A 25,947-nucleotide genomic window follows, 5' to 3' on the forward strand; every position below is an offset into this window, starting at 1 on the left:
TGAGGAAACACCAGGACAGAACTGACCCCAACAGTCTGGAGCCAAGCGCACTCAAGCCCCGCAAATGTCAGCCAACTCACTCTTCCTTAAGCAAGAAAAAGCATTTGCTCCCAGAAGCCATTGATACTTGGGTTTCTCTGATGCACAACATTATCTCAGCAAAGCCTGACTAATCCACCCTCCCACGTGTTGGTGTGACCAGCGAGCAGTAAAGTATATCCATAGGGCTTACAGGAAAAATTGAAAGAGAAAATGCTAAGACCTTAGAAAATTCACAGATTAAGTCAGCTTTTAGTGAGAGCTGTGCTTATAGACAAAAACTTCCAAATTTACTTTCCTAAAAACATGCACCTAACTGGCTGAGGCATAAATCCCCTCCTGAAGACAGTCCGGAAGACCTTGTTTCCTCCTCCTTGTTTCCACACAGAAGGAGCTCTGTGGGAGTACCAGTCCTGCCCCCAGACCCACCCGTCCTCATTCCACCCCAAGGGAGGTGACCCCATTTCTGGTACCAGTGAACTTGAGAGGAGAAACTGGGTAGCCTAAGAAGGACCTTTTTTTCTCCTTTGCTAACTTTCTGCCTGTCTGAATGAAGTACGTAATCGGGTCTATTCTCTCTACCCTGCTATAAAAGGTCTCCCCCAGGGAAGAAAACTTAGTGACCAGGTGAATGTATAAGTAGAATTAAGGTGTGTTACATTCAATAAAAATCATATTCTATTGTTTAAGAAAGGTTATAGGGTATCAAAAAGTAAAAATATAAAATAAAAGTAAAGTACATCACTGACCAATACCAGAGGGGAAAAAAAAAAAACACTTCAAAGATTCAGAAATAGCTTTTCATTGTTCCATCTCATGGAAACTTGATTTGATTTAGTCGATTTTGAAAAAAGGGACACATTGTAAATTTACACCAGTTGCAATGATATTATAATGTGCCAAAATCCTTTAAAATATTTCATCTTTAAAAAAGTATAATTCATAAAAAAATCAAAAAAGGGTTTTTGGTAATAAGGTTTGGTCCCCAGTGGCTGGACCCCTACATTATTTCCCAACTGATTCCCAATTCAGGGAGGAAAAGCAAGGATATTAATTACTGGTCCTCTAAGATTTTCAACCTAAAATAATTTACTGTGACACAACTTAGAATAATATAAAAATTATGTCTGGCAGGGAGCAAACTACTGGGCTTGAGTCTAAGATCCACGAAGGGGTGAGCAAGACATGTCCTGTATTCATGCACCACCCACCATGGACCAGCATGGAGCATATGTCTCAAAGACCCTAAGGTAAAGCAGGTTTCCACGGTAGGATGTGAAACAGGCTAAGCTATAGAAAACTGCCGTAAGTCAACTCAGCATGTGGCCACTCATCCTTCTGTGTTGAAGCACAGATCAATCTTAGCATAAATAACAGTTGGGACCTTGAAGAGAACTGTCAATAGTTCTTAACAGTTAATGGTACTGAACTCCTGCCAGAGATGGGAAAAAAAAAATGTCTGCCATTCAGACATACATGGTGAATTCAAAACACAGCCTCTTGCTGAGACGACTAGTAACAGTAATGAGCCATGGAAGTTTCTGGAAAAGGCCCATCAAAACAGCTGACAAAGGGGGACGGAGCTTAACGAATGAATTACTAGTTATTACTACCAATTTTCTAGGCTTTCGCCAAGGTTATCATCTCCAGCTGCACCTTCCAGCTTCCACATAATGAAATTTGGGGGAGGATGGAGACTCCATACAGTGAGAAGTTTTTCTAAGAAGGTTCTAGAACATGTCTCACTGGCTCTGTGCAGAGGGGACTTTCCTCATCAGAGCCAACCTTCTAGGAAACCACGTATCCAGCAGTCTATACAGTGATTTTTAACAAAACTCTATAAAGTAATGAAAAGTTGCTTTCTCACTTGTATCATAGATAAATATTATATAAATAATTATAGATAGTCATCGATCTATTTAGAAAAACCAGTTAGGCACATCAAATTTCTACAATTCTAGTCAGCAGTGAAGCTTCACATTGTAGTTATTTCTATGCTCCTATCTAAGCAATTGTGTTTTAGTTGTTGGAAACATCTGTTAAATAGTTCAGAGACCTCCTTTACTGTCTTCTCTGATCAGGAGTCTGTGAATCACTTACGTAAAGAGCCCTCCTGCTAAAACCCTGTCTAAGTAGAGTCAGAATGGCAAACAAGACTCCTACTACAATTAAATGCTGCCAGAACTGGGGAGAGAAACCAATTCTTATCCACTCACTTATTTGGATAAGGATTTCCTAATCTACCGGGTGGTCACCTTGGAAAATTACAGGCTGGCCAGTGAAGGAATGAACAATGGAGAGATGGGGCTTAATGAAGCGTCCATGGGGACGTCACTCTCAGAGTTGACTTGTGAGAGATTCCATAGCGAACCTTGCTGGATGGATACACAGGGGCAGGCAGAGGGATCCTAGGGACCAGAGAAAAGGATTTTAGAAGCAAAACCCCATGCCCCAAGCCTTCCTTGGACCCCTAGAAATCTAAGCATTTAGATGAGCTCCGTCTCTGATAACTCCATAATGAGTCAGTTGATGAGAAGTATTCCAACAGGTTTCCAGGGAACATCATAACCAAGTGGTTTTGTGCAGATGATGAAGAACAACTTTTTATCTCTTTGGAAGTAAGAGAAGTGAGACTAGAATACATTTTCTATTTTCATGTTATACTATTGAAAACATAAATACCGAAAGAGAGGGGGAAGAAAAAGAGGGAGTCAGGAAGGAAGGAAAGAGTTTTACGTATCTATAGATAGAGACCAGATTCTGCTGCTGGGAGTGTAAATCAGGAGACCTAAAATGTATACACCTTCTGATCCAGTAATATTATTTCTAGGAACTTCTCCTAAGGAAATAGTCATAAATATTAAGCTTAGAAATCACCTAAATAACCAATATGAAGGGGAAAGTTAGTACATAATTTACTTTGCAGTTCCTGGCAATTATTATCATAAAGGATCTATAATAGTATGGAGGCTTTTTATGAAATTCAGAGGGACACACAACTGTAAGCGTGTTACACTTTTAACTGTGGAAATGGACAGTAAAAAACTCAAAGGAAATATATTGATAGCAATGAAATCCTGAGGGATTTTTAAATTTTCCTTTGTGTAGATTTCTGGTTTGCCAAATTTTCTTCAAAGAGGAGACCCTACTGTCTTTATTATTATTATTATTATTATTTATTTATTTATTTTTATTGGTGTTCAATTTGCCAACATATAGAATAACACCCAGTGCTCATCCCATCAAGTGCCCCCCTCAGTGCCCGTCACCCAGTCACCCCCACCCCCTGCCCACCTCCCTTTCTACCACCCCTTGTTTGTTTCCCAGAGTTAGGAGTCTCTCATGTTCTGGAGGAGACCCTACTTTCATAACCTCCATGTATGGGAGAACTCTAAGATGTCCCTCCTCATCCCCGGGACTGTGAGCTATGCTGGCCACGATTGTGGAGGTTACATGGTGAAAGGGATTTTGCAGCCATAATGAAGTTTCCTAATCAGTTGAGAAGGGAGGTTATCCAGGCAGATCTCATCTAGTAGGGAAGCCCTGAAGAGCCCCGAGTTTTCTCTGGCTGGTGGCAGAAGGGGTGGTCAGAACAATCAAAGCATGAAAGGACACCACCCCTGGCTGCTGGCTGAGGGGATGGAGTGGCTGCATTAACTACATCTTTTATTGTTGGGGTGCTGATGCCTTGCCGACCCTGGAGGGACCACCCTCCCAGAATTAGACAGTTCCTAAAGACAGTAGATAATTCATCTGAAGAGCACCTTCTAAATGCAAACCAACTGATCCAGAGCCCAAAGCCCAACATCTTCTGTTGGATTCTTACACTCTAGGCCACTGCCCACCTGCCCTAATCACCCCAGGGCCAGACACAGGACAGCTCCTGACAGCCCCTATGCCCCTGAGTCCTGAAATGATTCAAACTAGCCAATCCTGAGCGTGCTTGCCCTGCGTCTCTTGTTCCTTCCATTGGAAGCCACAATAAAGGCTCTGTGCCACTCTCCGCCCCCACCCCCCCCCCCTCCGCCTCCTGGCTAACCCTGCTGCTTCCCTGTGTGGCCTTCCCTGTGTGCTGTGGGCACACCCTTGCCTCTAGGGAACCATGAGAAACAAGCTGCTTTTCGATGGAAATCATCTCCTGCTCAGATGGCCTGATTGAACCTCAAATTTTCTATTAATACACTGTATTTTAACACAGCAAGGAACTGAATTCGACCAACACCCAGCGGAGCCTGGAAAGGCCTTCTTACCTGCCTGGCCACAGATCAGAGTCTTGTTGGGCCAATGCCTTGATTTCAGCCAGCTGGTCACTGAGCAAAGAACCTGGCCCAGAATGTGAACTGGTGCAGCCACTCTAGAAAACTGTGTGGAGGTTCCTCAAAGGGTTAAAAATAGACCTGCCCTATGACCCAGCAATTGCACTGCTGGGGATTTACCCCAAAGATTCAGATGCAATGAAATGCTGGGATACCTGCACCCCGATGTTTCTAGCAGCAATGTCCACAATAGCCAAACTATGGAAGGAGCCTCGGTGTCCATCGAAAGATAAATGGATAAAGAAGATGTGGTTTATGTATACAATGGAATATTTCTCAGCCATTAGAAACGACAAATACCCACCATTTGCTTCGACGTGGATGGAACTGGAGGGTATTATGCTGAGTGAAGTAAGTCAATCAGAGAAGGACAAACATTATATGGTCTCATTCATTTGGGGAATATAAATAATAGTGAAAGGGAATAGAAGGGAAGGGAGAAGAAGTGTGTGGGAAATATCAGAAAGCGAGACAGAACATGAAGACTCCTAACTCTGGGAAACGAACTAGGGGTGGTGGAAGGGGAGGAGGGCGGGGGGTGGGGGTGACTGGGTGGCGGGCACTGAGGGGGGCACTTGACGGGATGAGCACTGGGTGTTATTCTATATGTTGGCAAATTGAACACCAATAAAAAATAAATTTATAAAAAAAAATAAAGAAGACATACAGATATCCAATGGAAAAAAAAAAAAAGAACCTGGCCCAGGCTGCCTAGATTTCTGAGCTAGAAAACAGGGAGGTAATAATGCAGTATTGGTTTTTTTTAATTAAATTGAATTTATTTATATCAAGGAATCTCTACACCCAACATGGGGCTCAAACTCAGGACCACAAGATCAAGTGTCACACGCTCCTCCAACGGAGCCAGCCAGGTGCCCCGAGGTATTGTTTAAAGATCTGAAGTTTGTGGTAATTTATCACACGGCACACAAAACTAACGCAATATTTATAAAGATTAAAGCTGCATGGATGCAGTCATAGATTATTTGTAGGCTGCTTTAAATGCACATACAATTTACATTCGGGATAGTTCCTCCAATCCAGACAAATCTTACTATCTTGTTTACATTCTCAGGACACAAGGAGCATGTTAATTCTGGCTTTTAACAGACTTCAAAATCACAAAAAACAGTCACCGAAACCCTGAGCAGAGGTCAGCCTGTCCTATTTGCGTGTCTCCACTTGGCGTATTAAAGCTGCAGGGTTGCCAGGCTGGGATGCACATCCGAGGTTCTTCACCAAGGTACCAGTTACTCACCTGTTTCACCCCAAGATGCCTAAGCCAGCTGGAGATGCCTCGTCCCCACTCCGGCCCTCGGTGACATCTCACCGTAGAGGCTGGCACACCAAGGGCCGCGGCCACCCCCGCCACCCTCACTCGTTAGCGCAGACCCAGGGAGACACCTGCGGGGTCATGGGCCAGGTGACATGGACACAGGATGTGTCACTGACTCCATCAGAACAACAGTCCCATCTCTGGAAGCATCAAGAATTGTGCCTTCTTGAAAATTCACCCATATTGACAAATTGTTGTTTCCAATCTTGGGTTATGCTACAGATATCAAATTTTAAAAGCAAATTCTAAGATTCAACGAATGGCTATCACACGCCCCTCGTATCTCAGGTGCTGGGATGGGCTGGTGTCAGTTAGCTTGGGTGTGGCCCCTTCTCCCTTCACACCAGTGACCTTCTCAACCTCTTCCTGGTCTGCAAGTGCTCTGTTCGGGAAGATCAGAATCCAGCACCAACCCCCCCCCCCCCCCACAGGGGAAGGCAGGCCCCAGATGAGGGCCTCCAGGGTCTGGGGCTCCAGGGCTCCAGGGTCTGGGTCTCAGTGGCTGGGCAGCCCTGGCTGGATTGAAACACCTGCTGTTGTTCTAACTCCCCTCCCCCACACTGTCATTACTTAACCTAAATGGGCCCGAGACCCTACAGAGCAACCACTGCCAGGCTCCCTGCGGGCCTCAGCTGCTGCCAGGCCGCGTCCTGCTCCTGCCTGCACGCTGGCCACCTGCAGGGGCGGCCGGCAGGGCCCAGGTGTTTCCTGTACCATGCTGCCTTCTGTCCTTCGTCACAGGCACTCACTGACAAGACCCAGAGCGGCCCGCTGTGCTGGGGACCCCGGGCTGCCTGGCTCCCAGACCTGCTGGAGCAAAGATGGGCTGTGATTTGATCATGTGGTTGGGGGAGACCCACAATCTTCCATTGGTTACTCCACACCATGTGTCCTGCTTTCTTCTGAATCTCTATTTGGGGTGCGGGCAAGGTAAGGGCGATCTGAGTAGAAACCCAAACACAAAGAACAGGGGTGGGGAAGGGTGTGAATCCACAGTGGGTCCACTGACCTCTGAACACCACTGTGAGATCAGTCTTGCTCTTTGTATCAACCTGTGGTGGCCTATGGTCTCTGCCTGTGGCTTGTCACTTGGAACTAGCCTTGCAGGCAACACACTCTGGTGGCAGGATGACCCCATACTCTCAAACTCTGTGCAAAGGGAAATAAATCTTCTGCAAAAACAAACAAACAAACAAAAAACAAAAACAAAAAATCGCACAATGTATTCTGGTCTGGAAGAAATGCAAACCAACCACAAAAATTCAACTGGGGGCTTAACATTTCTATCTGGCAGGAGCTCTGCTAAAGAAAGACACAGCAATAGATACAAACCGATCATCACACACACACAGTCTCCCATCTCATCTGAAGTCCCTATATGAGCCCCAAGGCCTTATGTGACCTGACCCCATCATCTCCAGAACTCCTACTACTCACTCTTGAACCCTTTGTTCCAGCCACACTGGCCTCTTTCCTGTTCCCTGGATATGTCAATCAAGTGCACACCCCAGATCCTTTGCACAGCGGGTCACTCACTCTGCAATACTCTACCCACCACCCACAAGGCTCTTTCCTTCCCTTTATTGAGGCTCATGCTCAAATGTCACTTTCTCCGTAGGCCTTCCACAGACACATTGTCTAAAGTCACAGCCCCATCCCTGTAGCCTCTATCCCTCCTTCCTTGCTCAGAACAAGAAAGATTGGAGGGGAGGGGACATTGGGACCAGAGGTCCCTGGTGGCCTGGATCTGACCCTATTACAATTCCATTACCAACCACGAGGTCCATCTGTTCCTGCTAAGGGTCCTTCCTGGCCCTGTGCATTCTCTGTAACTCCAGCCTCGCTTTTCCTCTGGACTCATCCCCTTCTCCTCGACCCCCCGCACATGAAAGGGAGATTTTTTTCATGTGTTTATAGAATAGACACTACAGAGGAGCAAGGACTGTGTTTTCCCCACACCCTATCCACACACTCAGAAGATTTCCTGCACCTCCAGAGCTTCTTTTGCTCATGAACAGGTGAATGGTATGACCTAGATTCCCCAGGACCCAGAACAATAAGGGGGATGTACGGACACAAAGAAGGGGAGGGCAGCTATACAGGGGACAGGTGTCCAAGTCCCGAGGCAAGAAAGCCAGCCTGGCAGGAGCACCTTGCCCCAAGACTGGCCACATAGGATGGGGCCAGACCACACAGCTCCTTGAAGAGCCTGCAAGAGCTGTGGACACTGAGCCCATGGGAGCAAATAGAAGCCAGGTATAGCTTTAGTCAGAGAAGGTGCTGGGAAGCAGGACACTTTGTGGCAGAGATGACTGCTGTCCTAATGTCTCTTCCTCCCTTTCTCCTGAGGAATGAATCCTAACTCTATTCAGGGTGACAGTGTGCTCAGCTATAAGGCTATGTTTCCCATCGGCCCTTGCAATAATGTGTGGCCATGTGACTAAATTGTGGTCAGTAAAATATAAGTGAACATATGTGGAAGATTTCTGGGAAATCTTCTTAAAGAAGATTGATACTCTCTTTTCTCCCTTCTCCCTATTCCTGTTCCTGCTGCATAGGATGCAGACATGATGGCTGGAGCTCCAGCAGCCTGTTGGACCATGAGTTATACATGGTGATAGCAGCCACATGCTGACAGAAGCCAAGTAGAATGAAACTGGTCCCTGATGACATTCAGGCACTGTCACACTTGCCTGGATTGCAGCCCCCAACTTCTCCAGAGAAAATAAGCCCTTATTGTTTAAGTCACTATTATTTGGGGTTTCCTGTTAAGTGCAGCCAATATTCTCCAGCTAAGGGCCACTGGAAGTTCAATTAGAGCTGAACAAGTGTGTTTATTACTCATCGCAGTGAGAGACAGCTCTCAGCATGGAGAACCATGGGGCATCTCAGTAAGAGGATAGGAGAAAGGACCCATAGGATTGGGCTTTTGTGCCAACAGAAAGTTAATCCTACAAAAATGGGTGTTGAGTGAACAGAGTATAAGAAAAAAACCTAAAATGTAACGGAGTTCTTTCATATTTGGCAAATACAAATTTAGATTTCTAGTTGAACAGAAATTAATAAATTGCTAATACCACTCTGACTTCTGGTTATGTTCAAAGCTCACGTATTGGTTCTAGCAATATCTTTTGTTAATTTTACATTCCTAAAGTCCTTCCTCTGGACATGAATGAATTTTGGAATTTGCTAGATTAAAGTTTATGTGATTCAGTTAGCACCAGCTGGGATCAGAATATGGAAGTGTTTACTCTTCATTTTTCAGAATAATGAAAGTATTCACATAGGTTCTGAAGTACACTAAGTCAAAATTGGATGATATTTGAATTAATTTGGAGATCACATTAAGAAATCTATTTTGAGCTCATCGTTTATAGGTGAAACATAGTTGTTCTGTGCCTGAGGCAAAAATCCAAGAATAACAAGGCTCCCATGTAATTGTCACCCAATATAGACGCTGTTGAAAGAAAATAAATCATATTGATCCAAAATGTGAGGGGAAATACAATATTCTACTCTAACCTAGCTATTAAAGGAAACAAAGATGGTCATAAAAGGTAGAAGAAAATTGTTCTGTAAAAGGTGTTGAATGTGTGTGTGATTTTTAATACATTTTAGAATATGATGATATAATGTTCTAGAATTTCATAGCATGAACTGGATAATGAAATGCTACTTGGAGGCAGTCATCCATACCAACACCCATTCATTGATTCAACAAATATTTATTGAGTATATAGGATGGAGTTGGTTCTATTCAGAGAGCTGAGGAAAAAACATCTTGAATTCAGGGAGCTTACAACTGATGGAAAAGATAGAATAAGGATAAATAAATATTCACCCCCAAAAAAGTGTTCAGACACTGGTAGAAGCAGTATGATGGGAATGCAGTGTATGAGCACCCCATCCAGGCTGGGAGGTAAGGATGCTTTCAGGGCTGGATCTAGGGAGGCAAATGGGGTGCTTCCAGGACTAGTCTCTCCATGCAGCAGGAAGGGTATGTGTAAAACACAGAGGGAGCGATGCAGACGTCGTTTCGTGAACAGGATCCAGTGCGGAGAAAGAATATGGAGGCCACACAAAGATGGATCCGGATGGGTAGCAGACCAGCAGGGATTTCTCCCACCACACACGTGCAAGCCACCATGTTTTGTGACATTTTGTCAAGAAGTGTTATTGTGGCAAGAGCTAAGACATATGCTGCATCCTAGGCAAGTTAGATTTTGCCCCGAAGGAGATGGGGAGCCCAGCTGAGAGCGGTGAGTCAGGGGAGGGACCTGGCAGGTGCACACTGAGGAATCTCTCTTCTGGAATTTGCAGAACAGTGAGCCAGAGTAGAAGACAGAATCGGAGTGGGTAACAGGTGCATGGCCATCTGAGCAAACTGAAGAGCCATGACTTGCAGCAATTGGGCTGAAGAGTTCTGGTGCCATGGAGGGAATGAGGTCAGAATTTAATACAAGGAATGAAGAGAAGTGGGGGCCTGGAGGCTCACATGATCTCATGATTTGGAGACCCTCAGCGAGAAGGAGGGCGGGTCTGGCGACTGAAGACATTCTGTGGAACAGAGCAGGTGTCAGCATCTTTGTTGTTGAGAGACAGTCTGCAGGAAGTGCAGAGAAATGACTTACAGCGGACAGAGGAGGAGACCAGAGATCTGGGTTGGGCCCCGTGGAAGGTGGCAGAGTGAGACAGGGCACCTGGGCAGAGGGGGTGGCGGCAGAGCACAGGACAGACCTGCTCTTCGGGACAGGGAAGAGGAAGAAATATTGTGTGTCAGGCCCCAGGTAATCTGTGAGCGGGAGAGGAAGGACTTTTGGAGCAAGTTAAAGATGCTAGTTGACCTTTCCGTGGGCTGCATAGAAGAGATCCACTTAGAGACCCGAGTGAGGCCAAAATGTTTGGAATTAAAAGCTACCTGAAAAATAGACAAAAGACGGTTGTATATGTTATACTAAAGCCAAGGTTTGTTTCTGATTTCAGCAAGACAATTAGCAAGGCTATTTATTTACTTACCTATTTACTTGGCATTATATGAACAAAAAGCAAAAGGATGACTGGGTTGCCCTAGGGAAAATGAGGATGACAGTGAGAAAGCCCGGGGTTCACCAGCAACAACGTGTGTGACAGATGATTGACGAGTCAGCTGAAAGGAAACAAGCAAAGCCAGAGACAGGCTGGTGTCACCAGTGATAACTCACATCTTGAGGTCACCTGCCAAGCTCAAAAAATGGGAAGGTATGAAACCAGACATCCAGAATGGGGGCAGGGGTCAAGATTAGAATGAGTCAAAGCATGGAAAGAACAGCGCAAAGGGTTGTATTGGGAAAAGGTACCTTCAGAAGCTGTGGTCTTAGATGTGAGGTCTTGAGCTGCAGCCGTGCCATGTGTGTGCGCCCATGAGATGCGCTGCTGGAGGAAAGAGTCACCTGAGTTGGCAAATTATGAACAGTTAGGTCCTATGAGAGGCAAAAGTTGGAGAGATAATCCAAAGGGGCGTGTAACTTGTGAGAAGTTATGGCAAAGGCTAAGGAAATAGCTGAATATTCACAAAACTCAGAATGAAAAGCGTGGTGATCTTCAAAGTGCATTCTTTCAATCTGGTCACAAGGAAAATATCAGACAACACCAATCTGAAGGACATTCTAGGGACACCTGGGTAGCTCAGTGGTTGAGCATCTGCCTTTGGCTCAAGTTGTGATCCTGGGGTCCTGGGATCGAGTCCTGCATCGGGCTCCCAGGAGGGAGCCTGCTTCTCTCTCTGCCTGTGTCTCTGCTTCTCTCTCTGTGTCTCTCATACGGAATAAATAAAAATCTTACAAAAAAAAATGGAGGACATTCTACAAAATTCCTGACCAGCATTCTCTGAATGTGTAAAGAGCATAAAGACAAGGAAAGACTGAGGATCTGTCACAGATGGAATCCACCAAGGACATAGGCCAGCTGCGTGCAGCACGGGTCCTGGGTTCGACCCCGGGGCAGGTAGGACTCCAGCAGAAATACGGGTGAGGTCTGAGGGTCTACAACCTAGCTAACATTTTTATTTCTTAGTTTTTCTTAGTTTTTTTAGTTTTCATGATTGTACTGTGATTGTGCCTGAGAGGATGCTAGGTGAAAGTTACGGGGGAACTCAGTACTCTTTGCAACTTTTTTGTATGTTTAAAATTATTTTAAATTTAAATACTAAATGAGAGATGGATATGAAACGAGCTGTCCATTTGTCCGAGGGAGCTGCAGATAGCCCTGGCCCTTATAGCCTTAAAGCACCTCATCTGGGTCCACGATGAAGCCTTCCACACGAATTCCACTATAACACTGCAACTAGGAGAACTCTGTGTAGCTGCTCCCAGCACCGCAGTTACTGGCAACCTGAATGTCACGTAAATATTCCACTTTACAATCACATTGGAAACTCTGCATTTGCGTTGTAGCATGCCAGCCAGGACCACGGTAGCTCCTCCCAACGTCAGCCGAGCTGCCGTGATTTACAACTGCATAAACACCAAACAATCCAATCATGAAATGGGCAAAAGACATGAAGAGAAATCTCACAGAGGAAGACCTAGGCATGGCCAACATGCACATGAGAAAATGCTCCGCATCACTGGCCATCAGGGAAATACAAATCCAAACCACAATGAGATCCCACCTCACACCAGTGAGAATGGGGAAAATTAACAAGGCAGGAAACCACAAATGTTGGAGAGGATGTGGAGAAAAGGGAACCCTCTTGCACTGTTGGTGGGAATGTGAACTGGTGCAGCCACTCTGGAAAACTGTGTGGAGGTTCCTCAAAGAGTTAAAAATAGAGCTGCCCTACGACCCAGCAATTGCACTGCTGGGGATTTACCCCAAAGATACAGATGCAGTGAAAAGGCAGGACACCTGCACCCCGATGTTTCTATTAGCAATGTCTGCTATAGCCAAAGTCTGGAAGGAGCCTCGGTGTCCATCGAAAGATGAGTGGATAAAGAAGATGTGGTCTATGTATACAATGGAATATTCCTCAGCCATTAGAAACGACAAATACCCACCATTTGCTTCAACGTGGATGGAACTGGAGGGTATAACGCTGAGTGAAGTAAGTCAATCGGAGAAGGACAAAAATTATATGGTTTCACTCCTACGGGGAATATAAGGAATAGTGAAAGGGATTATAGGGGAAAGGGGAGAAAATGAGTGGGAAATATCAGAGAAGGAGACAGAACATGAGAGACTCCTAACTCTGGGAAACGAACAAGTGGTGGTGGAAAGGGAGGGGGGCGGGGTTTGGGGTGACTGGGTGACGGGCACTGAGGGGGACACTTGATGGGATGAGCACTGGGTGTTATACTATATGTTGGCAAATCGAACTCCAGTAAAAAATATACAAATAAATAATAATAAATAAATAAATAAATAAATAAATAAATAAATAAATAACTCCAATTAAAAAATATACAAATAATACATACATACATACATACATACATACCACGTGTGTGGCAGGAAGAATAATGCCCCCCAACCAAACAGGTCCATGTCTCAATGCTCAAAACCTAAGGATATGGCAGGTTATGTGGAAAAGGGGGAACTTAGGTTGTAGATGGAAATAAGGCCTTGCCATCAGCTGACTTTGAGCTGAGATTATCGTGTTATCCAGGCAGAGCCAATGGAATCACAGGGACCAGAAGTAGATGAAGAAGTCAGAATGGGGAAGCAGACAGATGGCCAGGCAAGAAGGACTCAGCCCAAGGTTCCCAGCCTTGGGGATGGACGGAGGAGCCTGGGGACCATGGGAATGTGGGCAGCATCTGGAAGTTTGTCTTGTTAGATGAGGATTGTTCAGGAAGGAACACAACCCTGCCAACACCTGGGTTTCAGCCCAGTGGGACCCCCAGCAGACTTCCAGCCTATAGAACTGTAGGATAAAAATCTTTTGGTTCAAGACACTACCTCTGCAGTCATTGTTAGGACAGCCATGGGGCACTGCACAGAAGACAGCAGTGCCCCCAGAATGGTGTGGCGATGTGGAGCCAAGAAAAACGGAGACCAAAGCTGGCAACGGCACCACAAACCATATGTTAATGTCTGGGAAAATTTCCTCTACCTACAGCAAATATGGGGATGAATTTTAAAGGCTATTCTTAGAGAACACACCACATGTTCGACCCTCCGTAGCAGAACCAGAGCTCCAGAGCACTGACTGCCTCGTTCTGGAATGTAGGCATTGGCACCAGCCAGAAGTGGGTAGCTGCCCCCGGCTTCAGGGCGGCTGAGTGACCGTCCCCAGGAAAGAGGCCTCATGCCAATCCTGACACTCTGTAGGGAGAGCTTCACCCTGCACTCACCACGCAGGTCGGTAACCTCACTGGAGCCTGAAGGCTTTCTGTGAAAGACAGGCTGGTGCCACTCGACTTGAATGTTACATTTAAAATGTAAATGTGTCATTAGTGTTTTGTATTCTATTTCTCTTTTTTTTAGGATTATTTTATTTTATTTTTATTTTATTTAAATTCAGTATGCTGGGGCACCTGGGTGGCTCAGTGGTAGAGCATCTGCCTTTGGCTCAGGTCATGATCCTAGGGCCTTGGGATAGAGTCCTGAATCGGGTTCCCCACAGGGAGCCTGCTTACCGCTCTGCCTGTGTCTCTGCCTCTCTCTGTGTCACCCAAGTAAATAAATAGAATTTATTTTTTAAAATAATAAAAAATTAAATAAATTCAATTTGCTAACATATAGCATAACACCCAGGGCTCATCCTGTCAAGTGCCCCCCTCAGTGCCCATCACCCAGTCACCCCAACCCCCTGCCCATCTCCCCTTCCACTATCCTTTGTTCATTTCCCAGAGTCAGAAGTCTCTCATGGCTTGTCGCCCTCTCTGATTTTTCCCACTCAGTTCCCCTCCTTTCCCTTATAATCCCTTTTACTATTTCTTATATTCCCCGTAGGAGTGAAACCATATAATGATTGTCCTTCTCTGATTGACTTATTTCACTCAGCATAATACCCTCCAGCTCCATCCATGTTGATGTAAATGGTAGGTGTGCATCATTTCTGATGGCTGAGTAATATCCCATTGTATATATAGACCACATCTTCTTTATCCATTTATCTGTTGAAGGACATCGTGGCTCCTTCCATGGTCTGGCTGTTGTGGACATTGCTGCTAATGTTCTGTTTCTAAGGGATTGGTGGTTGGCCAATGGACAACCTCTGTATTTGGCCTCACAAGAGTCATGGATACACCCAGACAACCCAGAAAAACAAGGTCCCATGACTGTCTCTAGGGCACCCGAAACAAAGGAGTTCACACCTTCACACCTGCCTAGTGCTGATGCCACTGTACCTCCTAAGGTCCTGGGGGTGGCCCCCAGCAGGAAGACCTACTTCCTATCCTGCTTGGTTGACATGCCATGGGTTATAGGCTTTTAGAGCTTCACCTCCACTCTTGATACCATCCTGGTCTTACATAGGAGAGAGTGCCCTCCCCACTAGCCAGCATAAGCAGGAAAAGGATTTGTGAAAGTATATCCAGGGTCCAGATAGACACTCAAGCATGGACTTGGTAGCTGGGAATAATGCCTGAGGCCACAAGAGGGTCAGGCCCTATGGAGATCCTAGTGCTCTCCATAGGTAGCAGACCCCAGGCTGGTGAGCACCGGTGCCTCAGACCCGGGCCCTCCACCACTGTCATCACCTGAACAAGAAAGCTTGGCCACTCCCTTCCAGAAAGTGCACTCCATAAGGTCCCCCACTGCCTCAGATTCGAAGTCACATGGGCACATTGGATCCCAGGTCCAGGTCATATGTCTGCATCCAGGCCCAAGAGCAGCTGGGAATGTGCTTTTCTGGCTTCTACCATGTGGAGGTAGAACCGAAAAATGGCAAATAATTATCGCATTTCCTTCGGAGGTGGGCCTCCTCTTTCAAAGGAGAAGAAAGAGAAGGAGAAGCAGAAGATTGAAGATAATTTAAACATGCTCATAGCAACAACCTATTTAATCAAGCAAAACCCCTACCCAACAGGACAAAAACTCCCTAAACTGCGTTAACAAACACTATCAGCATATGTGCTGCTTGCAAAAGACAGACGAAAAATAAAATAATGCAGTTAGGTTACAAATAAAAGATGAAAGAAGATCAGGAAAACATGTGCAAAAAAGAAATTGGAGCACAATTAATATCAGACCAAGCAGAGTTCGAGACAAAATGAATTCAATGTGACAATGAGGAGCATTTATATCAATTTAAGGGATGATTCATAATAAAAGGAAAAGTGTCATGAAATCCTCAAGAGACAAAAAGCATCTCCTCAAAAATCTGTAAGGAAGAGGAGATCGAAATACAAAGAACATTTGACTAAAAACAACCGAAATGGAGCAAGACACGAAATTCAGTGTGAAACAGGCCACTCACGCTGAAGCCAGGACACAGAAAGTGTGAACATCACACGAATTTACTAATGGGCTCTATCCTGTGGACTCACAAGGAGAAGATAATCTGCTAATGTGTATCCAGAGTTACTACCAAAAACATGACCTTAACTAAAGACAGGAAGAAGTTATGTATTAACAACAGCTTCAATAAAATACTTCCTTCCAGAGATTGTAAAACATCCCCACAAATAACTTTTGATTAAAGGGTAAACACAAGTACGCTTTCTAAAAATGTCGGTCCTATTCATTAGGGCTGTAACACCCCAGCCATAGGGTATGGAGTCAAACCTGTATTGAAAAGCAAATCTTTTTCTTTGAATGCTTTCACTCTTATAAAAGGAAACACAAAATCTACACGAACTAAGCATTTACTCAAGAGTTATAAACTTTGGAAGTTGGAAAGTTAGAGTCCCGAGGAAGCTAGAGGAATGCAGTAGTGAAGATCAACTCAGAAATTAATGAACTGAAAGGAAGAAATCGATAGAATAGCTAAATTAATCCCAAAGCTGATTTTTAAAACAGCTAGAAATAACATCTTAAAAATGATTTTAAAATACTTTATACATGGAAAGCTATCAAACTTTAAATGGGGGAAAGAGGATTTTAAAAAAATTTAATTATCAAAAACAACTTAAGAAAAAGTACAAAATGTTTGTCGTCAAAAATTACCTCTGAAAAAGACCATAAATCTGAAAACCATATCTTGGTTTTTAGTATCTTTCTCCTTTAAAAGCAATCAAGGTTCCTTAGCGAAATGATAAATTTGAGGACAGGATGAGCTTGAAGCATCTTATAAGATCAGAAAGTAAGGAAAGGCTCAGGGAAAATTTAAAAAAAAAGACAACTCACAATGTCAAGGGACAGAGGGAACAACAAAAATCACTTCCAATGGCCCAAAACTAGAACAATTTGAGCAACAAAACAAATAAGGTACTATTGGATCATAACCCAAAATAAAAGATCAATATCTGTGAGTCTATATGGGTATAAATAGGTGGTTAAGTAACTAAATTAGAGAGGGAGAAGAGACAAATCTCCCATGCAGAATTCCAAATAAATTACATAGATACTCTGTCCCGGAGGAGATGGAGTATGGCTCTCCACCTGTCAAGTGTGGGTGGCATAGAGTGACTTCCTTCCCAAGACCAAAGAATGGAAGGAAGGGGTAGCCTTTACAGCGGAGAAACTGGGCCAACAAGTCCTCAACCAGAAAATCATGATGTCCTGTCCATAGTGTGTATTCTTGATAGGATGTGATGAGAAATGCACTTAACCTCTGTGGTCCTTCTCCCCAAAACCCACGATCCTTGTCAAACCATGAGAAAGCCTTTTGGAAATCCCAATGGGATACATGACCAGTACTCCCCAAAACTATCAAGATCATCAAATCAAGGGAAATCTGAGGAAGCCAAGAGGAATCTCAGGAGACATGATGACCAGATATAACACGGTATCTAGAACGGGATCTGGGACAGAGAAAGCACAGTAAAAACTGAAGAAATTGGAACAAAGAATGGAGCTTTGTTCATAGTAATGAGTAATATAGGTTCATTAATTGTATCTATGTACTATTTCCATATAAGACTTTAACAATAAAGGGAAGGTGAGGTGTGAGGTGTATGGGGACACTCTGTGTTAGCCTTTGGCTTTTTTCGTAAATCTGAAACTGTTCTACAAATATATAAGTCTTCAGGTAATTTTTTTTCATTTCAAGGAAATGATCATCGATGACAATGCCATAGAGCACAGGAAAGCATACAAAGTTTTAATTCACTTTAAGTACATAAAATACTCTGATACCAAATTTAGCAGAATTTCCATACGTATAGACAGAGAAATCCTAAAACATTGTCAAGTTGAATTCAACATTATCAAGAGGACATTACAGGAGTGCCTAGGTGGCTCAGTGGATTAAGCACCTTCCTTCGGCTCTTCATGATCCCAGGGTCCTGGAATCTGCTGCTCCCTCTTCCTCTGCCTCTCACGCCTCCCATGCTCTTGCTCTCTTGCTCTCTCACAAATAAATAAAATCCTTAAAAAAAGAGAGACAAAGAACATTACAATGAAATGTGGAATTTAATATTGAACTACATTACTATAATATCAATCTGTCAGATCAAATAAGCAAACAAATATTTCAATAGACATTGTAAATGGTTTTTGATATAATTCAATATTTATTACCAATTAACATTCTTAACAAAACAAATTTAAAAAATAATAGTTAGCATGATAAAAAAAAATGGCTGTCTTAAATTCATGGGCAAAATGCTATCTGAAACTCCAGTGGCATTCCCAGTTAAGTCAGAAATAAGATCATGATGCCTCATAAGTTCACTAACTAATGTTTCATGTTTCTGCAAATTGAGCCTGAGCTATTATAAGGTGAGCTTTGGGAAGAAAAGGAACCCCAATGGAGAAAAGGCAAAAGCATCATATTTTTAAAAGACATCATTGCCCTTTGAGGGGAAAAAATGAAAGGACCTATTTGGAAAAATGCATCAGAATCGATCAGGGAATTCAGCAAGTTTTTCAGGGTCAATATTGATATAAAATGCTATAACTTTTCTCCATATTGCCCATAACCTGCTAGAAAATATACTAGAAAAAAATCAACAGAAATACAAAATACTTGTCTACAAAGAAAAGATATGATACCAGATAGACTCTATGAAGATGGCCAAGGGCCCATGAGAGACAAAAGAATCCAGCCAACAGCAGAAGTTAGAAACAGAACAGGGGAGGGTCTTATGGGAGAAGCCTGGCCAGGAGGGAATTGTGAACCGTCATATGTCGCAGGAGCATCACAGAGGGCAGTGAGCCAGAAGCCTACTGGATTTGGCTGTTAACCCTCCATGACTACCTGGGCTCACCGTAACCTCTGTGATCATGTGACTGCAGGTGCCTTTGAGAAAAACAGGAAACACAAAACTTTTGGGGATTTCTTCCATCCAGAGTCAGATGTAAGTCTCAGACATTCCAACAGTTTGACCACTTCAACATGACCACTCAACACCCCCAAAGTAAGTAATCAATGCCCTGGGAAATGAAAACACAGCCTGTAAGTCTGATGGATCACTTCAGACCAGGAAAGAATAGGCAGTCTGGAAGGTCTCCTGTAAGAAAAAAAAAAAAAAAAAAAAACTTTTTCGCCCTTTTTCTGATGTGTTCAATATTCCATTAGTAGCAGTCTCCCTGCTGACAGGCACCTCAGCTAATGACTTTAAGGAATCAATTTCTTTTTCTGAAATCTGACTTGCTCCAAACTCCAGCAGTCAAGACTTCACCAAAATAAAGGACTAGACAATGATCTATTCCAATACAGGTAGTGCTCGTTCAGTTCCAAATTCAAAGAACTGACACACTGGTACCAACCATTAATACACTTACTAAAAGAAAAAGGCATCTAGACCATAAACATGACTTAAGATCAAAGGGTAGTCTTTGCAATCAGTAACTGTGGGAATTATTTCTTATATTTTTGACAGTTTTGAGGTATAACTGATATACAAAGAATCATACGCATTTAATGTGTGCAAATTGATGAACACAGACAGAAACTACCTCCTTTGTTTTAGATTAGAGTCATTTATATGGTAAAAACGGTAGCTAATTTGAAAACATCATAAAGGAATAACGTTGTAAAGACATAAAGATAAGAGATTCACATTCCCTGAATGAATTGCTTAAGTACCAGATCCCTTTTTATCTCACATTATCAACATAAGAATGTGTGTGAAAATAGTTCATAATGGTAAATTACGACACGATCAGGAAATGTAAGCATCGCCAACCTGTCTACCCACTTCACAGCAAAATAATAAAGACAGGAATCTCTAGAAGAAAAGTGTTTTAAACTATTTTTAGAAGCAGAGGAAAGGCATAGATGTAAAGTACTCTGAATACGTAATGTCCAAAAGCATCCGCACAGGTAGCCAAAGTTTCCGTGAATTAAATTGTTTTCCTCACTCACATTTGTAGCATGTTATGATGTAAACTTTTACCAAAATCTAACTTTATTGCAAAAGAAGTCAACCTCTTCCAACGTTGTAGAATGCAATCATTTTCCCCCTAGAGGTAGAAACCAAGGTAATTTGGACAAATTAAAGCAGATGAAAGTTGCACCGGGTGCCTTGCACATACAAAGCATTGATACTCCCTCAGAAAGAGCAAGCAGTCTGGGAGAAGAGTGGGACGCAGCCCGGCAGGCTGGGGGTGGCCCCACAGGCCCAGGGGCTGGTCTCGGCTCCTCACCTACCTCCAGTACAAATACTACTGGGGCCCACAGGGGTTCTGAGTAACTAAAAAAATGATGTGTAGGGGGCTGCTGGGTGGCTCAGATAGTTGAGCTTCTGCCTTCAGCTCAGGTCATGATCTCAGGGTCCTGAGATCAAGTCCCACGTCCAGCTCCCTGGTCAGTGGGGCGTCTGCTTCTCTCTCCCTCTGCCTCTCTTCCTGCTTATGCACTCGCTCGCTCTCTCTCTCTCTCAAAAGAAGAAATAAAATCTTTTTTAAAAATGATGTGGAAAGTTCTAGCATTACACTGAGAACTTAATGGGTTTCAACAAAAGTAAAGTAGCTGCTTGACAGGAAAGTTGGAGGTGCCAGGAGAACCTGACAGATCCGAGCTAATGGAGCCTTCCAAGGAGAAAGGAAGTCTTTGGAGCGCCAGGACTAGGCGGCTGCGAACAGAGTGGGAGCAGGCCAACAGCATGGAGACCGTTCCAGGGAACTGGGAAGAGAAACGTGTATGGCAACCTTGGGGTGGGGGAAGGAGAGATAGAACCCCGGAGGACCCCGCGATTCTGAACACAGAGAGGGTCTCAGGGCTAGGTCAACAACCACCGTTGGCCACAGTCCTGTGACCCAGGTGGAGGCCTCCGTGTGGGGTCTGCCTCCAGGTCCTCGAGTGCACCACAGTCTGCACAGGGGCCCACACGTGGTCACCAGAGGTCACCAGTCAGCTTTGCTCACCTCTTCGGGGCCTCCTACCACTCTGAGGACCTCTCAGAGGGACATCCGAGGGACAAGAGTCACTTTAGCAGGTGCATCTCACAGCCCAGGGGTTTTGGGTCCCATGACCTGGGTCAGCCGCAGGTCTGTGAGGAGTTTGCAGGTGGTCCATTTGCTCTAATGCAGCACTTTAAGCATCAATCCAGACTTTCCACAAAATCCTGCTTAATCTCCCACTTGAGGTATACACACTATTTTTATGTTTTTTTTTTTAATGATAAATTTTTGGCCTGGTCAAAGGAAAATACTGCAAATACTCTATAATAAGCATAAAACTGATAGGAGGAAAGAAGCTAAACCTCTCCATGCAAGTCCATGTCGACATAAACGTCCAGAACACTTACTGTCTGTCACCAACAGGTGACTTGGAAAGGCACAGATGGAGCCTTCTGGTTTTCTGCACTTTTTCCTCAAAACTAATAATCAAAATATTTTTTTAAATAATATGACATAAATAAGACACAAAATAAACAGATTGGCAGGAACTGGTGATGGGCCAAGTGTCTCCTCAGCCCTGGATAAATGAATGACCCTTCAACTTGATCCAGACCACCAAACTTCAATACCCTTCGATGACCCTCTGTAGAGCCACCACACCTCCTACCCCCATGTCCCACCACAGCTGACCCTCTGGGCCGTCCACGTCTCCTGGCAGCCTCCCTGGAACATGACAGGTTGTGTCCCAGTCAGTTCAGGGGCCACTCCTCAGCTGCCCAAGAGCAGAGTCTCTTCCCACTGCTTTGAGCTGTGGCTACACCAGCAGGATTGGGGCAGCTGTCATGACCCTATGGAAAGAAAGACAGCCACCTTCCACCCTATATCTACATCTACAAGTAGATGACCAGCAAGGCTCCTAAAATAAAACAATAGTAACACACACACCCTGGAGTCTAACTTAGGCCAGCCCTGCTGTGAGCATAGGAATCAGAAACTTAGCAAGTCTGTGTGGCCAGCCGCCCTTGAGTTGTCAACAAGAATAAGGGACAAAAAAAAAAAAAAAGAATAAGGGACAAATGATGTTCACAGGGGAGGAAACTACCCTGCAGGCCCTACCTGGAGACCATGGTCAGAAATGGGTCAGCTCTGCTCAGGCGACAGTGCTGAGCCAGCCTCACATTCAGCAAAGAGCAGTGGCTCCAAGTGGGGCAGGCCCCTGGCGGACCCGTCTGCCTGCAGCCACGGTCAGCAGGGCTGGGCGCAGAGTCAGGGAGGGAGATGGTTCGGCACGCGGCCCCTGAGACCAGGATGCTCCGCCCACACCACCAACCATGTGGAAGCACACGCACCATCTGGTGCCAGCTTTTCCTTTTTCTGCACAACAAAATTAAGCTTCCAAAAACAAGCGCCTGTGCTGGATCCTGTGTAAGCTGGCTGAGCACTGAAGGGATGATTAACTTACCAGCACTTTCCAATTCAAGCAGAGTCAGAGTGCAGGCATGCACACATATCCCACACATGCCCAGACATATATGTGTGTGCACACACACTCACACTCAGGCATGTATACATGTGGAACACGCACATGCTCACACAAATTCTCACCTCCCCACGGGCACACCTATGCTCACACCTTCACATGTACACATACATGCTTACATACGCACACTCGTGTGCACACACACACATATGCATGCACACACACAACAGAAGACTAAAGCCAGGAAGTCTTCAGCAATTGGCTGAATGAGGATGAATCTGTGGAATCAGGATGATGGCCAGGGCTCTGGTGCAGACCGCAGAAGCATAATGGAAAAGGAAGATTTGACCTCTTCCCTTTTTTTTTTTTTTTTAGGTTATGTATTTAATTATTTGAGAAAGAAAGAGCAAAAGCAGAGGAGAGGAGCAGACAGAGAGGGAGAAGCAGACTCCCTGCTGTGCAGGGACCCCCCCCCGCCCCCCAATGTGGGGCTCAATCCCAGGACCCTGAGATCATGACCTGAGCCGAAGGCAGATGCTTCACCGACTGAGCCCCCTCTTCTACCTGTAATGCGTGTACTAAATGCCTTCTGTCCCTCTGATAGGCTCTGAGCACACACTGTCTTTGGCTTCATGTCACATACCTTCCAGCAGAGGACATGGACATCATTGAATATTCATATAAATCCAGGACATCTAGGAAACCAACCATTTTCCCAACAAAAGGGACAGACTTGGCTAGCAAATGCCTTTTGCCTTTTGCCTTTCTCCTTCCTCCTGCCTGGAATTTGACTGTGATATCATCTGAGATCAGAAAAAAAGTAGCTACATACTAAGGACAGAGGAGCAGAAACACAGAAGGAGCTGGGGACACTGACACCATAACACCTGGCACCAGCCCTGGACTGCTTCCCTCCTGGCTTCTTGGTACGTGAAAGAAAAATAAGCCCCTATTTGTGAAGCTGCTGTGCTCAGCTGTCTGCCTCATGCAGCCAAAGCAGCCCCCCATAGATACCTTGTAGGCTTACATGGTGACAGAGAAGGTGTGCACTGACTCCTCCTGCACTCATGCTAACCGAGCCAAACTGAGCAGAGAATAAATTTCAAATCCAGAATAAGTGCCATCCAGTTAGAAGAGAGGATTGCCCCATCAAGTTGGAAAGAGCCCAGGGAAATCCACCTGCTACCAAATAAATAATGCCTCCTGGAGGTATGGTACCAGCCTGGTGGTGGGAAGAACACAGAGAAGCTTACGAGAGCCAAAAAAATCTCAGAGAAACAGGCAGTCAGGCTCTAAGGGGTTCAGAAGATTTCTGGTAACAGAAACCATGCTCTAGGCTTAATCAAGGTGTCTACACTGCAAGCAGATGAATCCCCATCCCGGCATCACTATGCTCAAGAGCAGAGTTCAACACAAAGCTCAGCTCCTGCTCATACTTTGTGGCTGCATTTGTCCATCACAAATGTCTCTAGCATGGTCTCATACCCAAATCCCAGAAAATTGCTTTTCATCGAATTTATTAGAAGTCTGCTCTACACTCCAGCCAAAGGGGGGAGACGGCCCTATGAGAATATGATCCGCTGACTCAGCCCCCGGGCCTCTGATTCCCTGAGCCTCTACATCCAAAATTACAAGTTTCCTCTTGAGAGAATCTCATTAGCACTGCTGTCTGGCTCTCATAAATCAGCCGTGGCTGCAGGCCAGGGTCATACATCACAGACCAAGGGTGGACATTGTGGCCGGAATGTGGGGCGTGGCGGCGATGGACACAGAGCCCGTACCAGCAGGGGTTGGGAATGAACACCCAGAAGGTTAGAAAGTGCCACCTTACACACCGTCTTACAACTAACCATTGATATTTCTGCGGGGTTTTTCCCATTACTTCCCTGAGATGGCCCAATGTCAGCTGTGACCACAGTGACATGTTCTTGTGCTTCCCGAGAACTCGGGTGAGAAGTCTCACATTCGGAGGAGGTTACCTGGAGGAGTTACATTGACAATGCTCCTCATTCCCACCCTGGCCATGCTTCAGGGAAGCTCTGCTGTGATTGTCCCATTATTTTTTTTTAATTTTTATTTATTTATGGTAGTCACAGAGAGCGACAGAGAGGCAGAGACACAGGCAGAGAGAGAAGCAGGCTCCATGCACTGGGAGCCCGACGTGGGATTAGATCCCGGGTCTCCAGGATCGCGCCCTGCGCCAAAGGCAGGCGCCAAACCGCTGCACCACCCAGGGATCCCTGATTGTCCCATTATAGAACGAACACAGTGCAATGTTTTCTTAATTACGCAGACTTCTGCTTTTTGCTATTTGGGCCCATGAAGGAGAGAGAGTAGAATAAGCAACAGTGGAGAAGAGACCCCATTCGTGAAGCCCTTGGCCATGGGGACAGGCAAGTGCTCAGGCATCTACACTGGGACGTGCATCCAAAGCATGCAGCCGGGGTGCTGGGGAGCATGAAGAGCCACACCTAACCAAGTCTGAGGCATGACGCTCCCCAAGGCGGTAATGGCTAGCCTGTGCTTGAGAAAGCAGGTGGAGTCATCCAGCAGAAGCACGCACGAGTTGTACGTTGGGTGGTGAAGGTGTATTAACTACCAATTGCTGCATAACAAACTGCTCCAAACTCAGCAATGTAAAGCCATGAGCATTTATCGTCTGCCAGGGAGTCCAGCGTCAGGAGTCCAGGTGCAGCTTGGCTGAGTCTTGTCGGTCAGGGTCTCAAAGGCTGCAGCCAAGGGGTCGAGGGGTCAGCCCCTCACATGACTGTTGGCATGATTCCTTTCCTTGTGGGCCATTGATGAGAGGCTGCCCTCAGGCCCTCGTCCCCCAGGCCTTTGCACTGGGCAGCTCACTACACGGCAACTGGCTTTGTCAAACAAGCACCAGAGCCTGGGAGAGCAAGATGGAAGTCAGGGTCTCTCAGGAATCCAGTCTTCCCGGGAGAGGTCAGTCCCAGAGGACATAGGACTGAGTTGTGAGCCGCTGCCCTGCCAGCCCTAATGTCGAAAGAGCAAGAAGAGTCCACTCATCCTGGAGAATGACCCAGGCAGTGAATCTAGTGCCAAACACTGCAGCTATGGAGAACACGTGCCCAGGTAGGCATGTTTATTATCCATCAAACTCGAACCTGCACTATTGAGTTAGAAGACTGTGAGTAAGAGGCAGGGGGCATTTCCCAGTTTCCACGGCTCATGATCGTGTGCCTTACATGGTGCTCATGGAAATCCAGAATTTAACATATTATAAATAAAAGTTGCAATTAACTCCTACCAAATTGATTTTTTTTTAAGATTTTCTTTATTTATTCATGAGCGACAGAGAGAGAGAGAGAGAGAGAGGGGCAGAGACACAGGCAGAGGGCGAAGCAGGCTCCATGCAGGGAGCCTGACATGAGACTCGATCC

General features: G+C 45.1%; 1 long non-coding RNA gene across 1 annotated transcript; it reads right to left on the reverse strand.

Annotated features, from left to right (window-relative positions):
• Nucleotides 1-17,849: 17,849 nt before the first annotated feature.
• Nucleotides 17,850-22,409, reverse strand: LOC125754350 (uncharacterized). The gene is made up of 2 exons (XR_007408318.1): nt 22,177-22,409; nt 17,850-18,142 (listed from the first exon to the last, which is right to left on the reverse strand). It is a non-coding gene; the product is annotated as an uncharacterized LOC125754350 (long non-coding RNA).
• Between the last annotated feature and the right edge of the window lie 3,538 nt (nt 22,410-25,947).

The sequence above is a fragment of the Canis lupus genome, chromosome 34 (assembly GCF_003254725.2).
Source record: "Canis lupus dingo isolate Sandy chromosome 34, ASM325472v2, whole genome shotgun sequence".
In the NCBI taxonomy this organism is placed as follows: domain Eukaryota; kingdom Metazoa; phylum Chordata; class Mammalia; order Carnivora; family Canidae; genus Canis; species Canis lupus.